Source organism: Vulpes lagopus, chromosome 2, assembly GCF_018345385.1.
Source record: "Vulpes lagopus strain Blue_001 chromosome 2, ASM1834538v1, whole genome shotgun sequence".
Lineage (NCBI taxonomy): Eukaryota > Metazoa > Chordata > Mammalia > Carnivora > Canidae > Vulpes > Vulpes lagopus.
In genome coordinates this window covers 155,725,311-155,742,054 of record NC_054825.1, presented here as the reverse complement: position 1 = coordinate 155,742,054, position 16,744 = coordinate 155,725,311, and the positions used below count along the sequence as shown (strand labels likewise).

The following is a 16,744-nucleotide window of genomic DNA, read 5'->3' as shown; positions in this document are numbered from 1 at the left end:
GAATGTTCTTAATGCTATTTAGGATGGTGGATCCTGGGATCCCTGGGTGGCGCAGCGGTTTGGCGCCTGCCTTTGGCCCAGGGCACGATCCGGGAGACCCTGGATCGAATTCCACGTCAGGTTCCTGGTGCATGGAGCCTGCTTCTCCTTCTGCCTGTGTCTCTGCCTCTCTCTCTCTGTGTGACTATCATAAATAAATAAAATTAAAAAAAAAAAAAGGATGGCGGATCATTTCCAGGATGTTTTCTTTTTTTTAAGATTTTATTTATTCATGAGCGACAGGGGGGGCGGGTGGCGTGGAAGGCAGAGACACAGGCAGAGGGAGAAGCAGGCTCCATGCAGGGAGCCTGATGTGGAACTTGATCCCGGGTCTTCAGGCTCACACCCTGGGCTGCAGGCGGCGCTGAACCGCTGTACCACTGGGGCTGCCCTCCAGGATGTTTTTGATGGACTCTGCCCAGATCCATCAGAGGAAATCAGTATCTATGGCAGCTGTCGTTTTACTAAAAGTCTTTCTTCAATCATGAGAGTTGAAAGTCAGATTTAGGAGCATCTGGGTGGCTCAGTGGTTGAGCATCTGCCTTCAGCTCAGGTCATGATCCCAGGATCCTGGGATCCAGGGAGCCTGCTTCTCCCTCTGCCTGTGTCTCTGCCTCTCTCTGTGTCTCTGATGAATAAATAAATACAATCTTAAAAAAAATTTTTTTCCTGTTGCTCCATGGGCTAGGATGGACGTTGTGTTAGCAGGCACAAAAGTGATGTGAATCTTCTCCATCTGCCTCAGAGCTCATGGGTAACCAGGTGCAGTGCCATCCAGCAGTAATGTTTTGCAAGAAATGTTTTTTCCTGAGCAGTAAATCTCCACCATGGGCTTAAAATATTCCATCACCCATGTTGTAAACAGATGTGCTGTCCCCGGCTTTGTTGTTCCATGTAAAGCGCGTCGGTGGAGGAGATTTGGCATGATTGCCAAGGGCTGCTTTTCAGAAGGGTCAATGAACATTGGCTTCCACTTAAAGTCACTGGCTGCATTAGCCCCTAACAAAGTCTACCTGTCCTTTGAAGCTTTGCAGCAGACATTGCCTTCTTTCTAGCTGTGGAAGTCCTAGATGGCATCTTCCCACAGACGACTGTTTCATCTGTATGGAAAATCTGTAGTTGAGTGTGAGCACCTCCGTGTACTCTCTTCACTGGATCTTCGGGATCACTGGCTGCAGCTTTTCTGTCAGCACTCGCTGCTTCACCTTGCACGTTTACATCATGGAGACAGCTTCTGTCCTTACCCCCGCCACCTTCTGCCAGCTTCCAGCTTTCCTTCTGCAGCTTCCTCACAGCTGCTCAGCCTGTGCACAACTGAAGAGTCAGGGCCTGGCTCTGGGTGAGGCTTTGGCAGAAGGGAATGTTGTTACTGGTTTGAGCTTCCATCCAGACCAGACTCTCCATGTCATCAGTGAGGCTGTTTCACTTTCTTATCATTCGAGTGTTCAAGGGAGTAGCCCTTGGAATGTCCTTCAAGAACATTTCCTTTGCCTTCAGATTTGGGCTCCTTGTTTGGCACAAGAGGCCTTGGTTCTGGCCTGTCTTGGGTTTCAACAGGTGTTCCTGGGGAAGCTTCATCGTTTCTAGCTTTTGATGGAAAGTGAGAGATGTGCAACTAACTCTCCCTTTCACTTGAATGCTTGGAGGCCACAGTAGGGTTATCCATTGTCTTAATGTCAATAGGGTCATGTCTCAGGGCCTAGAGGGGCTCCAAGAGGAGGAGAGAGATGGGGGGGATGGCCGGTCCCTGGAGCAGTCAGAGCACACACAACATTTATCAGTCACGTTGCCTGTCTTCTATGGGCACGGCTCATGGTACTCCAACATTACAGTGTTGACATCAAAGATCACAGATCACCATAACAAATATAATAATAATGGACAAGGTTGAAATATTTTGAGAGTTCCCGAAGTATGACACAGAGGCATGAAGTGAGCAAATGCTGTTGGAAAAATGGTGCCAGTAGACTGATTCCATGCAGGGTTGCCATAAACCTTCAATTTGTGTAAAAAAAAAAAAAAAAATGCAGCGTCTGCAGAGTTGAGTAAAACAGGGGGTGCGGAGTGTATATACACAGTGATTTTTTTTCTTACAGGATTTAAAAAAAAAGCACTGCAGACACAGCACCCCCTTTGGCGCCTTGTTACAGGTCAGGGGCCACTTCCTGTCCTGTGTGGTGTGCAAAGCCCTCAAACACTACCCCCTCTGAGGGCTAGAGGCCCGCAGTGCTCCTCCAGAGCAACCACAAAGGCTCCTTTGGGCTGAGATGTCTACACCGTCAGGTATTTTTATTTTTATTTTATTTTATTTTATTTTATTTATTTATTTATTTACTTATTTATTTATTTAAGATTTTATCCATTCATTCATAGAGACACAGAGAGAGAATGAGAGGCAGAGACACAGGCAGAGGGAGAAGCAGGCTCCATGCAGAGAGCCTGACATTGGACTCATCCAGGGTCCAGGATCACACCCTGGGCCACAGGTGGCGCCAAACTGCTGCGCCACCGGGGCTGCCCCAGTCAGGTATTTTTAGAGCAATTCTCCTCTTGTTTAAATAAGGAGGTAAAGTGAGTGCTCCCCAGTCAGACCCTCACTGCTCTCACGCTGGCCTCCGAGGCTCCCGAGCCAGGTGTGGCATGGATGGCTGTCCTCGCGGGCCGTCCCCTGGGTCACCCGGCCCACTTGGCTGTCCTTGGAGCTGCCTGACCCAACTGACAGCATTTTCTGTCTTTGAACAAAATGCAGTGTTGTTTTAAAGGAACCAGAGAACTTTTTGCAAAAAAAAAGTGTTTTCAGAAAGCAAGATTAGACTCTGCCTCCCTTCCTTTTGGGTTTCTTAACCACATTTTTCCTCAGAGAAATTTAGGACAGCTAAGTAGAAATTAAGTTTTCCACATATAAACAGACACGGAGACAGCTGGCTCTGAGGGCAGATGCTGGAGGTTTGGAGTCTCAAATGAGCAGCAGAGGAGATGTGACCGTCTTACATTTTCTCCCAGTTGCAAATGTAATCAATGTTCTTTGCAAAAATGTATTACTGAGAAGCGTGGAGAGAAAACTGCAAGTCCCCAGAGGCTCCGTGCCCAGAGCTGGAAGGTCAGCAGCCTGGGGGGGGGGTGTTGGGGGGCACCCCTTTCCTGAGTCTGGGGTCTGGTCTGTGGCAGGGTGTTGGGGGCCCCATCTGAAGCCCGTGGGGTCCTGCCCCCCACCCCACCACCCCTGTGCACGGGAGCCCTGGGACCCGTGAGGGGAAGGAGCACTGGGCAGGGAGGAGGAGGGGCAGCCCAGGGTCTCCCCTCCTGGGAGCTGCGCCCAGCAAGGCCTTGATAGACTGAGTCGGTTGAACCTTGGGGTGGCGTTGGGACAGGGCTCCTTCAGCCTCTGCTGCCCCCAGTGGCCTGTGCCAGGCCTTAGGCAGGAGCCTCGAGGCCTGGGGCCCCCACCTTCCCTCCTGGTTATGCCGAGGGTCCCTGGAACTGCTGTGTTTCCCTGGATGACTCATTGCTCTTCAGAGTCTAGGGACCCCATCGGCCCTTTGTTAAACATTGAGCTTTTACTGTTGCTGTGAGTGCTGGGGGTTGCATGCAGCTGTATGGAGGCCGAGGAGCTCTGCCCCTCCCTGTGGTGACACCCCGCACATCCCCACGATCCCTTGCCCCATCCTGCTCACCTGTGCCAGGAGCACATACATGGCTGGCGTTTGGGAAAGGCTCTGAAGTGGAATCTGGGACTTTTCAGGTGGTGCTCACGTCGGAGGCTCACCCGGATTGTCGGGAGCTGTGGCTGCTCGCCAGGTGTGGCCATGTTGGGTGGCGTGGGGCCCACGGGTGAGATCCTGTGGGAGCACAGGGGGCACTTCTATGGGACGCCGGGGCCCTAGCAGTGTCCGGGGTGTCCCGGCAGGTCCTCCTGCGATCCTGCCCAGCTGTTCCCAGGTGGCCCTACCGTCTGCGGGCGTGGACGACTGGCCCGGCCCTGACTGCACCGGTGGCGCAGTCCTGCCTTCCCTGGGCCACGGGGCAGGTGTGAGGGCTACGTCCCCACCACCAGGGGCTCATGCTCTTTGTGTCCATTCTAGAAAATCCACCTGGCCCCATGTCCCAAAAGTTGTTTCCTATGGTTTTTTTCTTGAAGTTTTGTAGTTTCCATTTTATGTTTGGATCTACGATCCATCTTGAGCTGGAGATCTTAGTGGGCATGCAGTTTGGGTCGAGGCTCCTGGTTTGCTGAGGACCTCCCGTTCCTACAGTGGTGCTCGTGGGAAGGCTGTCTGTCCTCACTTTGTGCCTTGGGCAGCGACACGCACCCTTGTGGGGCTCCTGTGGGGTCACCCTGTGTGTCCTGTGGATCCCTGTGTCCTGTGTCTGTCCCCCTGGCACCACCTCATTCCCTTTGCTGTGGGGACAGAGGGACCTTACTGTCGGGAGAGGGTCCCTCCTGGTCATGGTTGCCAGGAGGCCCATCCATGGAGGTTCCAGAATGAGCTCGTCTCAGACCCACAAAAAACCTTTCTGGGACTTTAAAGAAACTGAATGAAACTTGCATACTATCCATGGAGAAACAACATCTTTCTATGCCACGTCGTCAGTCCATGAACACAACATGCCTCTTTTTTCTAGACTTTCCTTTCTTTTTTTTTAAAAAGATCTTTTTTTTTCTTTAATTTTTATTTATTTATGATAGTCACACAGAGAGAGAGAGAGGCAGAGACACAGGCAGAGGGAGAAGCAGGCTCCATGCACCAGGAGCCCGACGTGGGATTCGATCCCGGGTCTCCAGGATCACGGGTAAACCAGGTGCAGTGCCATCCAGCAGTAATGTTTTGCAAGAAATGTTTTTTCCTGAGCAGTAAATCTCCACCATGGGCTTAAAATATTCCATCACCCATGTTGTAAACAGATGTGCTGTCCCCGGCTTTGTTGTTCCATGTAAAGCGCGTCGGTGGAGGAGATTTGGCATGATTGCCAAGGGCTGCTTTTCAGAAGGGTCAATGAACATTGGCTTCCACTTAAAGTCACTGGCTGCATTAGCCCCTAACAAAGTCTACCTGTCCTTTGAAGCTTTGCAGCAGACATTGCCTTCTTTCTAGCTGTGAAAGTCCTAGATGGCATCTTCCCACAGACGACTGTTTCATCTGTATGGAAAATCTGTAGTTGAGTGTGAGCACCTCCGTGTACTCTCTTCACTGGATCTTCGGGATCACTGGCTGCAGCTTTTCTGTCAGCACTCGCTGCTTCACCTTGCACGTTTACATCATGGAGACAGCTTCTGTCCTTACCCCCGCCACCTTCTGCCAGCTTCCAGCTTTCCTTCTGCAGCTTCCTCACAGCTGCTCAGCCTGTGCACAACTGAAGAGTCAGGGCCTGGCTCTGGGTGAGGCTTTGGCGGAAGGGAATGTTGTTACTGGTTTGAGCTTCCATCCAGACCAGACTCTCCATGTCATCAGTGAGGCTGTTTCACTTTCTTATCATTCGAGTGTTCAAGGGAGTAGCCCTTGGAATGTCCTTCAAGAACATTTCCTTTGCCTTCAGATTTGGGCTCCTTGTTTGGCACAAGAGGCCTTGGTTCTGGCCTGTCTTGGGTTTCAACAGGCGTTCCTGGGGAAGCTTCATCGTTTCTAGCTTTTGATGGAAAGTGAGAGATGTGCAACTAACTCTCCCTTTCACTTGAATGCTTGGAGGCCACAGTAGGGTTATCCATTGTCTTAATGTCAATAGGGTCATGTCTCAGGGCCTAGAGGGGCTCCAAGAGGAGGAGAGAGATGGGGGGGATGGCCGGTCCCTGGAGCAGTCAGAGCACACACAACATTTATCAGTCACGTTGCCTGTCTTCTATGGGCACGGCTCATGGTACTCCAACATTACAGTGTTGACATCAAAGATCACAGATCACCATAACAAATATAATAATAATGGACAAGGTTGAAATATTTTGAGAGTTCCCGAAGTATGACACAGAGGCATGAAGTGAGCAAATGCTGTTGGAAAAATGGTGCCAGTAGACTGATTCCATGCAGGGTTGCCATAAACCTTCAATTTGTGTAAAAAAAAAAAAAAATGCAGCGTCTGCAGAGTTGAGTAAAACAGGGGGTGCGGAGTGTATATACACAGTGATTTTTTTTCTTACAGGATTTAAAAAAAAAGCACTGCAGACACAGCACCCCCTTTGGCGCCTTGTTACAGGTCAGGGGCCACTTCCTGTCCTGTGTGGTGTGCAAAGCCCTCAAACACTACCCCCTCTGAGGGCTAGAGGCCCGCAGTGCTCCTCCAGAGCAACCACAAAGGCTCCTTTGGGCTGAGATGTCTACACCGTCAGGTATTTTTATTTTTATTTTATTTTATTTATTATTTATTTATTTATTTATTTATTTATTTATTTATTTATTTAAGATTTTATCCATTCATTCATAGAGACACAGAGAGAGAATGAGAGGCAGAGACACAGGCAGAGGGAGAAGCAGGCTCCATGCAGAGAGCCTGACATTGGACTCATCCAGGGTCCAGGATCACACCCTGGGCCACAGGTGGCGCCAAACTGCTGCGCCACCGGGGCTGCCCCAGTCAGGTATTTTTAGAGCAATTCTCCTTCTCTTGTTTAAATAAGGAGGTAAAGTGAGTGCTCCCCAGTCAGACCCTCACTGCTCTCACGCTGGCCTCCGAGGCTCCCGAGCCAGGTGTGGCATGGATGGCTGTCCTCGCGGGCCGTCCCCTGGGTCACCCGGCCCACTTGGCTGTCCTTGGAGCTGCCTGACCCAACTGACAGCATTTTCTGTCTTTGAACAAAATGCAGTGTTGTTTTAAAGGAACCAGAGAACTTTTTGCAAAAAAAAGTGTTTTCAGAAAGCAAGATTAGACTCTGCCTCCCTTCCTTTTGGGTTTCTTAACCACATTTTTCCTCAGAGAAATTTAGGACAGCTAAGTAGAAATTAAGTTTTCCACATATAAACAGACACGGAGACAGCTGGCTCTGAGGGCAGATGCTGGAGGTTTGGAGTCTCAAATGAGCAGCAGAGGAGATGTGACCGTCTTACATTTTCTCCCAGTTGCAAATGTAATCAATGTTCTTTGCAAAAATGTATTACTGAGAAGCGTGGAGAGAAAACTGCAAGTCCCCAGAGGCTCCGTGCCCAGAGCTGGAAGGTCAGCAGCCTGGGGGGGGGGTGTTGGGGGGCACCCCTTTCCTGAGTCTGGGGTCTGGTCTGTGGCAGGGTGTTGGGGGCCCCATCTGAAGCCCGTGGGGTCCTGCCCCCCACCCCACCACCCCTGTGCACGGGAGCCCTGGGACCCGTGAGGGGAAGGAGCACTGGGCAGGGAGGAGGAGGGGCAGCCCAGGGTCTCCCCTCCTGGGAGCTGCGCCCAGCAAGGCCTTGATAGACTGAGTCGGTTGAACCTTGGGGTGGCGTTGGGACAGGGCTCCTTCAGCCTCTGCTGCCCCCAGTGGCCTGTGCCAGGCCTTAGGCAGGAGCCTCGAGGCCTGGGGCCCCCACCTTCCCTCCTGGTTATGCCGAGGGTCCCTGGAACTGCTGTGTTTCCCTGGATGACTCATTGCTCTTCAGAGTCTAGGGACCCCATCGGCCCTTTGTTAAACATTGAGCTTTTACTGTTGCTGTGAGTGCTGGGGGTTGCATGCAGCTGTATGGAGGCCGAGGAGCTCTGCCCCTCCCTGTGGTGACACCCCGCACATCCCCACGATCCCTTGCCCCATCCTGCTCACCTGTGCCAGGAGCACATACATGGCTGGCGTTTGGGAAAGGCTCTGAAGTGGAATCTGGGACTTTTCAGGTGGTGCTCACGTCGGAGGCTCACCCGGATTGTCGGGAGCTGTGGCTGCTCGCCAGGTGTGGCCATGTTGGGTGGCGTGGGGCCCACGGGTGAGATCCTGTGGGAGCACAGGGGGCACTTCTATGGGACGCCGGGGCCCTAGCAGTGTCCGGGGTGTCCCGGCAGGTCCTCCTGCGATCCTGCCCAGCTGTTCCCAGGTGGCCCTACCGTCTGCGGGCGTGGACGACTGGCCCGGCCCTGACTGCACCGGTGGCGCAGTCCTGCCTTCCCTGGGCCACGGGGCAGGTGTGAGGGCTACGTCCCCACCACCAGGGGCTCATGCTCTTTGTGTCCATTCTAGAAAATCCACCTGGCCCCATGTCCCAAAAGTTGTTTCCTATGGTTTTTTTCTTGAAGTTTTGTAGTTTCCATTTTATGTTTGGATCTACGATCCATCTTGAGCTGGAGATCTTAGTGGGCATGCAGTTTGGGTCGAGGCTCCTGGTTTGCTGAGGACCTCCCGTTCCTACAGTGGTGCTCGTGGGAAGGCTGTCTGTCCTCACTTTGTGCCTTGGGCAGCGACACGCACCCTTGTGGGGCTCCTGTGGGGTCACCCTGTGTGTCCTGTGGATCCCTGTGTCCTGTGTCTGTCCCCCTGGCACCACCTCATTCCCTTTGCTGTGGGGACAGAGGGACCTTACTGTCGGGAGAGGGTCCCTCCTGGTCATGGTTGCCAGGAGGCCCATCCATGGAGGTTCCAGAATGAGCTCGTCTCAGACCCACAAAAAACCTTTCTGGGACTTTAAAGAAACTGAATGAAACTTGCATACTATCCATGGAGAAACAACATCTTTCTATGCCACGTCGTCAGTCCATGAACACAACATGCCTCTTTTTTCTAGACTTTCCTTTCTTTTTTTTTAAAAAGATCTTTTTTTTTCTTTAATTTTTATTTATTTATGATAGTCACACACAGAGAGAGAGAGGCAGAGACACAGGCAGAGGGAGAAGCAGGCTCCATGCACCAGGAGCCCGACGTGGGATTCGATCCCGGGTCTCCAGGATCACGCCCTGGGCCAAAGGCAGACGCCAAACCACTGCGCCACCCAGGGATCCCTAGACTTTCCTTTCTTTCATCAGCATGCTATAGTTTTCAGCATGCAGGCTCAGTAAATGTTTTGTGGTATTTGCATTTGAGGTGTTTTCTTCTTTTAGTGTGAATGGCATCACACTTTTCAGGTTTTGGTGTCTGTGTGTTGTTCGCCACCAGCACAGACATTCAAGTGAATTTGTGGATTGATCTTGCATCTGTGACCCTCTAAACTCACCTGGTCGCTCTAGCAGTGTGTGTGTGGATTCTCAGGATTTCATGTCCTCTCACACAGGGACACTGTTATTCCTTCCGCCTCTTCTGCATGTGTTTTCATCCTTGGCCTCACCTCCTTGCGTGGCTGGAACACTGGCCATTCTGAGCAAGAACAGGGATGCCCTTGCTTGGCCCCACCCTTAACCAATGTCATGGGACCAACCAGGTCCCCAGAGAAACTGGGGGAAACTGGGTTTTATGCTGAAAACCCAGGTGCCTCAGGACACAACCTCATTTAGGGACCAAGCCCTCAAGGAGGACATACGTGTGGCCCTCATCCAGTGTGATTGGTGTCCGTGTAAGAAGCGGAGGTGAGGACACAGACAGACACAGAAGCACGGCTGCGTGAGGACATGGGGAGGAGGTGGCCATCTCCCAGCCCAGGACAGAGGTCTCGGGGGAACCAGCCCTGCCCATGCCGGGACCTCAGACTTCCCACCTCCGGGACAGGACAGAATGCATTTCCTCTGTTGCTTCTATGGATTTGTTTTTTTAAGATTTTGTTTATTTATTCATGAGAGACACAGAGAGAGGCAGAGAAGCAGGCAGAGGGAGAAGCAGGCTCCCTCCAGAGAGCCCGATGCAGGATTCGATCCCAGGACCTCAGGATCACACCCTGAGGCGAAGGCAGACACTTCCCTGTCAGAACCCCTGGGCCCCTGTCCCGGGCTAATGTACTGGAGCAGCTCCCTGTAGTCGGACACTCACACCTCCAGTTCTCCTCATTACAAATACGCTGTATTGCATGTCCTTGCTCATCTGTGGGATGAAGGATTGCAGTGTGAGAGGCTGTGGCGGGGGCAGGGCTGTGAGCTGGAGGGTTTCTCTGTTACCTCGACTCCGACAGCCTCCTGTCAGGTGCGGGGGAACATGCTTCTCAAGCACTGTTGGCTCCTTTTCAGGCCTCCCTTCTCCTCTGGAGTGGCAGTGCTCCACCCTCAGCTCCTGGGCTCCCTCCTGCTGGGTCCTCTCCTCACCCTCCCCCCCGGTCCCCTGTGGGGGGATCCCGTGCCCCACTGCCCCAAACCCCACGTGCCACCCCTGTGTTGTGCTTGTGCAGCATCATCCAGTGCTCTGCCATGAGGAAGAGGCATGAGAAGAAGGGGAATTTTAAAATTTGTGTTTGTTCTCATCTTTGTATAAAAATTATTAAATTGAGAAATAGACAATATGGTTATGTAATTATAAAAAGACCCCAGAGAGCTCTCACTCTCACCTGGCTCCATTCATAAGACAGGCATTGGATACTTTTTAAACAGTTTGAGCAGTTTTTAAGTTTTTCAAACTTGCATAAAAGATGCAGGAATTCACATATCAAGCACGAGTGTTTCATCGTTTGTGTGTCGCCCACATGCAGAAGTGGGCGTGTTTCCCCAGAACCATATTTAAGAGTTTGCAGAGCTCCCAACCAGGATATCTGGTGCCGGGGTGTCTGCCCCCGGAGGTGTTGCCGCTCCTCCTGTCAGGCAGGTGTTTCTGAGCAGCAGCCGAAGGGCCAACCGGCTGGTGCCCTCGAGCAGGGCCTTGGTGCTGACTGGCCTGGTCACCTGTGCAGGTATGCCTGGCATGGCTTTGGCGGGTGGGTGCTGGCTCCAAGGGCAAAGGCCCCTCCATCCCCCATCCTGTGGCGGGGTCTGTCCTGATCCGGTGGGTGCTCCACCGGGCGTCGGCTGTGGCGGCCTCAGCACATCTGCATGAGCTACCGGCTCCTGACCTTGGCCCATTTCCGGATCATTCCACGGCCCCCTCGCCCAGACTCAATGATGGAGATGACTCACCCAATGGGGGCCAACCTCTGAATCGTAAAAACACAAAACTGGGCCGTTTTGCAAGAAAACCAACTGTGGGCTGAGTGGAGGCAGCTCCATACATGTAAACATCAGACCAAGTGTTTTGCGTCTGGCGACCACTGTCCTCTGCCCTCGTGCCACCTCACTGGGTGACAAAGAGCCAGGGAGCTTGGAGGATGTGAATGCTAGAAGAAATGAGATTCTGTGCGCAGCTCTGGGGCCTGTGGTCCCTGCACGACGGCTCCAGCCTCAGGGGCATGAGACGTGGAACTGAGAAGCCGTTGACCCTGGAATAACCCTGGCCAAGCAGACACGTCGTGGAGACAGTACAGCCAGTTCCTCCACATCCCCACACCTGCCAGCCCCCCACTCACTGCACCCCTTGCCCAATCGGAGCACCATGGGGCTCGGTAAACACCGAATGTTAATGTCGTTTGTGCCCAGGATTCTGTTAAAGACAGGAGAGAGAATTTCGTTATCTGGATACATTTTTTTTTTTATAAAGAAATAAACACTTTAATTCTCAGCATGGAGGGGACACGTGGCTCCCGTTGTCCTGGGCTGGGTCCTGTGGCCTCAGCCACTGCCACATGGTCACCGCACTCCCCAGAAAGAAGAAAGTGGGAGCAGCAACACTGCATCTTGCTCTTGCATTCAAAGAAATGCAGATGAAAAACAACCAGGGGGGCACCTGGGTGGCTCAGTGGTTGAGCTTCTGCCTTGGGCTCAGGTCATGATCCCAGGGTCTTGAGATCCAGTCCCCCATCGGGCTTCCTGCTCAGTGGGAAGTCTGCCCCTCCCTCTGTTCATGCTCTCTCTTTCTCTGTCTCTCAAATACATAACATCTCAAAAACAAAAATCCCAAGAGGCCATGATATGCTGCTTGATATTTTATACTATAAAAACACCCATTTGTTTTTTTTTTTTTTTAAGATTTTATTTATTTATTCATGAGAGACACAAAGAAGCAGAGACACAGGCAAAGGGAGAAGCAGGCTCCATGCGGGGAGCCCAATGTGGGACCCAATCCCAGGACCCAGGGACCATGACCTGAGCCGAAGGCAGACGCTCAACCACTGAGCCCCCCAGGCATCCCCCAAACACCTGGTTTTGGCAGAGTGTGTTTAAACCATCATTGCGGGTTATAACATACATTGTCCTGATGCATTTCCAAGGCATCTGTCCACACCTGCCTTCACCTCTTGCCTCTGTCTGAGGCCCTGGGGTCCGTGGGCACCCGGCGAGCTGGGCTCAAGAAAGCACAGCAGCATTCACTAAAAGGACACCAGACATGGCAACACTGTTTGAGGCTGGAGCCTCTCGCAGCCCTGGTCATGAGTACACGACAGACATTTCCAGAACCTGGACATGTGGCTAAGGCGTCCAGGATGTGCCTCACTTGACTTGAGCTGATGGTGTGAAAGCGAGTTAGAGCCCTGTCCTGGGAGCTGCCGAGGGAGGCGTGGGCAGCCTGCAGGGAGGGAGGCTGTGGGATGATGAGAGGGGGCCTGCGGCCTTCCCCCAGGAGCCTTGGCCCTGGGAAGTCCTAAGAGTCACGAAACTGAGCAGCGCACATGGGGTCTCTCCCACTTCTCCCTTCGGGGCTGAGGACCCAGTTTGGTCTGTTGGATCATTAATTAAATAACTAGAGAGGAAAACGGTGCCTTAACTCCCTTCAGATGTCTCTCTAGCATAGCTGGCACCCCTGATCTCAGGTCACCCCTTGCCCCTGTTCCCCATGAGCACATTTTGTCAACTATTACTGCTTAACAAATAACCGAACCTTGGTGGCTTAAATGACCATAAACATACCGATTCTGTTGGCTTGGGTGGTTCAGGAATTTGGGTGCAGCTTGGCTCTGGCTCAGGGTCTCACTTGGAGGCTCAACAGGGTGGGCACCCACTTCCAGAAGATTCCCTCCCTCACTGGTGCTGGCTGTTGGCTGGGGGCGTCCATGCCTGCCCACATGGGGGTCTCCATGGCGCCCCCGGAACAGGTGGCCCGGGAGGGACCTTGGAGGTCACCTCCATGTTTCTGGTGACCCAGGGGCCATGTTGGTGGGTCAGCCCCATGCCCAGGGCACACCTGGCTGTGACTGGCCCTGGGTTATCTAGGGAGCTGGCTGCCGCGGGGGTTCCTTGGGAGACAGTGCCACCTCCCAGGCTGCACCCCACTTGGCATTTTGTCCATCGCCTCTTGGGTGTTATACCTGGGCAACTGCCCTCATGCAGTCCCACATCCTTGGGCCATTTGCGTGCAGCAGGCTCTGGGCCTGGGTCCTCAGGCCCCATGGGGGTCTCACTGCAGGTCTCCTGCCTCAGGGACATCAGTGGGCAAGGGTGGTGCTATGGGAAGGTGCCCGGGGACCCTGGTCCTCCTAAAAGCTCTGTGCACTCCGAATCCTCCCCATCCCATGGCTGGGGGCCTGGGGCTCAGAGCTCTCAGCGCACAAGCCGGGATGTGAGCCTGGGCACCTCTGAGTTCTTTGCAGCCTGCATGCTCGCCCAGGTCATCACATCCTCATCCTGTGTCTGGTCCTCAGACCCTCAAAACCTGGGGCACCGCGGGAGGGCAAGCATGCTCCTGCAGCCTGACCGCCCCAGGGAGCGGGTTCACGGTGCGGACACCACGTGAAAGTGCGTGGACCAGCGCCCCCAAGGTGCACTCTTGGGACGTGTAAGGCAGGCCCACAGGAGCTGCAGGGATGCCCTGGCTCATGGACCCAGGTGATGTCCTCACACTCATGAGTTCCTGTGCATGAGGCGCTGCCTTGGGGGGCTCCCTAGTCACCTGGCAGGGTCACCTGCTAGCAACAAGGACACTAGGACTCAGAGAAATCACTTTGTTTCTAAGCAGCATGCAAGGCAGGAAGAAGCCACCAGTGGGACCAGGCCTGGGCTCAGAAGATTGCTCATCTGTGCACTTACTTTCTCCGGAGGTCACGAACTGCCCTGTGACCAGGGTTGGCCCTGTCCCTGCTCCTCTGATGGCCCACGAGCCTCCTTGCAGTGAGTGGCCCCTGGGGCTCAGGCCCACGGGACCTCCGGCGGTTCCCGGGGTCGTGGGGTTGCAGGTCTGTGTGGAGGAGCCCGCAAGGCGAGGGGAGGCAGGAAGGCCGTGGCCTCCATCGCCTACACCCCTGACGGCTCACTGCCTGAGTCCGACAGCACAGGCTGCGATGCCGAGGCCCAGTGGGTCCCAGACGGCTCTCCGGCTGCTCTGGGCTGTGTTTTCGCAAAGGAGGCAGCTTGGGGAACCAGTGAGCTGGGGCGTGTGACGCTGCGGAAATGCGAAGGCACAGTCCTTGGTGGCCCGTCTTGCAAAACCAGCAAAAGGAAGTTGTGTTTTGCTGCTGCCTGAAGTCCGCACGGAGCAGAAGCACGCCCTCAGAGGGCAGGTGAGTGGAGCTGGCCCTGGGGTCTCTGCCGGCCCTGCAAGGGTCCCCGCTCGGGTGGGGGGGCATTCAGAGCAGGTGCGGCTTGCGGGTCGCTGCTCCATGGTGGGAAGCATGTGCTGCTGCATGGCGGTGGGTCTGTCCTTTGCCTCTCAGGTGCCCCTGCCAGCACCTGGTGGGCCACATCCAGCGGCAGGCATGCCATCTGCTGGGACAGCGCTGGGTGTTGTCTAGGGCACCTGAGACTCCTGCTAAAGTGAATTGAGGTTGGGAGGGGCCCAGCCTATGCACCTGCCACCGAATCCCTGGGTGTTGTCCTGGGGAGGAAGAGTGACTGGTCTGCACAGTTCCTGGGGGGCCAGGCCTTCCCACAGAATGTGGCTCTGGAAGGTTCCCCCGAAATCTGCAGTTTGGACACTGGCGGGGCTGGGATGTGGTGGTGCTTGCTACTGGGGAGTGGGATCCTGGTGCTGCGACTCCGGGCAGGGGATGAGGGGACGCCACGGGTGGCAGTGTGGGGAGCCGGATGCCGCTGTGCTTGTGCAGAGCAGGGCTGTGTTCTGGGCCCCGGAGCACCCGGCTCCCTGGACCCTCAGGGCCTGCAGTTGCCCGGCCAACTCCTGGGCCAGGCCTGAAGAAGACGAGACCCAGGAACCCTGGGTCTTGACATATGAGCTGCCCCACTACACCCAATGCCAACCTCCAGAGCCTGACAGCTTACTGGGGCTGGGCAGGGCGGTGCACAGGGAGGAAGTGGTTTGTTTCCAGCTGGGGGTTTGCAGGAGGCCAGAGGCCCTGGTTCCGCTCCTTTGGCTTATTGTCTGTCTCCCCACAACGACCAGGGGCCCCTGAAGCTGCATGGGACCATGTGCTCTGACTCTCAGTTGGTCTCAGTGGCCACAGCTCAGATGGGGGTGCTGACAGAGGCCTTGGGGACACCTGGGCCCTTGCTGCCTTGAGCCCCTCAAGAGCCCAGGGGTGGAGATGTCCCTGGACTCAGAACAGTGACTGTAATGCACCAACTGGGAGTGCCCCCCCATCCTCCACACCTGTCCCAGGTGGGCTCTCATGACCCCCAGTGACCCATGAGGAGAGTTAGGCACCTAAGAAATGGGGGTGAGTGTGGAGGTCAGACCCTAGGACACATGTGAAGCCCAGCCCTAAGTGGGGCATCACTCACCTACATGGTCCCCCAGCTCCCCTTGGCTGGGAGACCCCCTGCCAGCAACCCCAGTGTTCTACCGCCTTCATCCCTGGGCACACAGCCCCTTCCCACATGGCCTGGCTGATTCTCATTGGCCCTGCTCCCTGTCTGTTCCCTCTGCCTGGGACACTGTTCCCTCCACCTGGGACACATCCATCTGTCTGGGGTCCCATGTATGGTGGTAATGATTGGTCATCTCAGAGGTGGGCTCTGGGGGCTCTCATGGGCCCCCATGAAGCCCAGCTTGCCCAGGACACAGAACACTAGCCCCCTGCCAGTGTGTGGCTTTGGGAGGGTGACCTGCTGCCTGGTGTCCCTGTCCCGCAATAACCTGGAAGGTCACTGTGCAGTCAGGTGAGGCTGCATAGAGTGAGAGTGACCCCGGGCAGGGTCTGTGTGTGTGTGTGGGTCCTCCCCCAGGGGCAGTGAGAGCGGACCCCCCTCCCCTGCACGGCTGCGGCGCTGACCCTGGGGGTGGGGGCCAGGCTACACACCCGGAACCCTGGGCAGCACTGCCTGTGCTCGCAGCATCTCCGCTGGGAGCTGTTGTTGGGCTCTCGTCCACTCGCTTCTCTAGGTATTATAGTTGACGGTAAGCACAGGGGGAGTCCTTGGGGAGCCAGCGGTCAGCCTCGAACCCTGGCCCCCGAGCACGCCTCCCCCATGTACTTGGGCCGAACACCAGGTCCCCTGTCTTGGTGGGCCACTGTGCTGGTGACTGCGGTGCCTGTAGGTATATTCCTGCCCCAGAGCGAGGTACAATGACGCTCAGGAGTGTGCGAGTTTACGGTGAGAAAACAGATGGGGAGGGGGGGAAGCGGGGAGCACACCTCTGTGGGAGCCGGTAAAGGGGAGGCAGTGCACGTGCTCAGTTTTGCAGGCCCCCCAGGCCTGTGCGCATGTGGCCTCGTGCCATGCAGCCTTTGTACTCTGCGGCCTTCATACCCTGCACCCTGCGTGCGTCCCGTGCACTTGTGCGCCGTGCGGCCGGTGCGCCTGAGCCAGCTCCACCGTCATGACTCCTTGCGCTGGAGCAGGTACATTTCTGGGCTGGTGGTCCCGCTGTGCCCTGGCGTGGCTCCCCGAGGCCTTCACGATGGAGCTGGTGACAGGGGCCTGGGAGCTCGAGGCCCGCCCGTGGCCGATGCCCATCAGCCTGGCCGTGTCTGTGTGCTGGGCTGTGGGA

At 54.9% G+C, this 16,744-nt stretch overlaps 1 protein-coding gene across 3 annotated transcripts in view; it reads left to right on the top strand.

The window, feature by feature from the left end:
* FGD3 (FYVE, RhoGEF and PH domain containing 3) overlaps window positions 1-16,744 on the top strand; it is a 55,708-nt gene that overhangs the window by 11,037 nt on the left and 27,927 nt on the right. The window contains exon 2 of one of the 3 annotated variants that reach the window (XM_041746118.1): window positions 13,817-14,357. The gene's annotated coding sequence lies outside the window, so the exon portion shown is untranslated. Of the gene's footprint in view, window positions 1-7,000; window positions 7,183-13,816; window positions 14,358-16,744 lie in introns of those variants that run through there. The other 2 variants (XM_041746116.1, XM_041746115.1) reach the window with 2 other exon arrangements.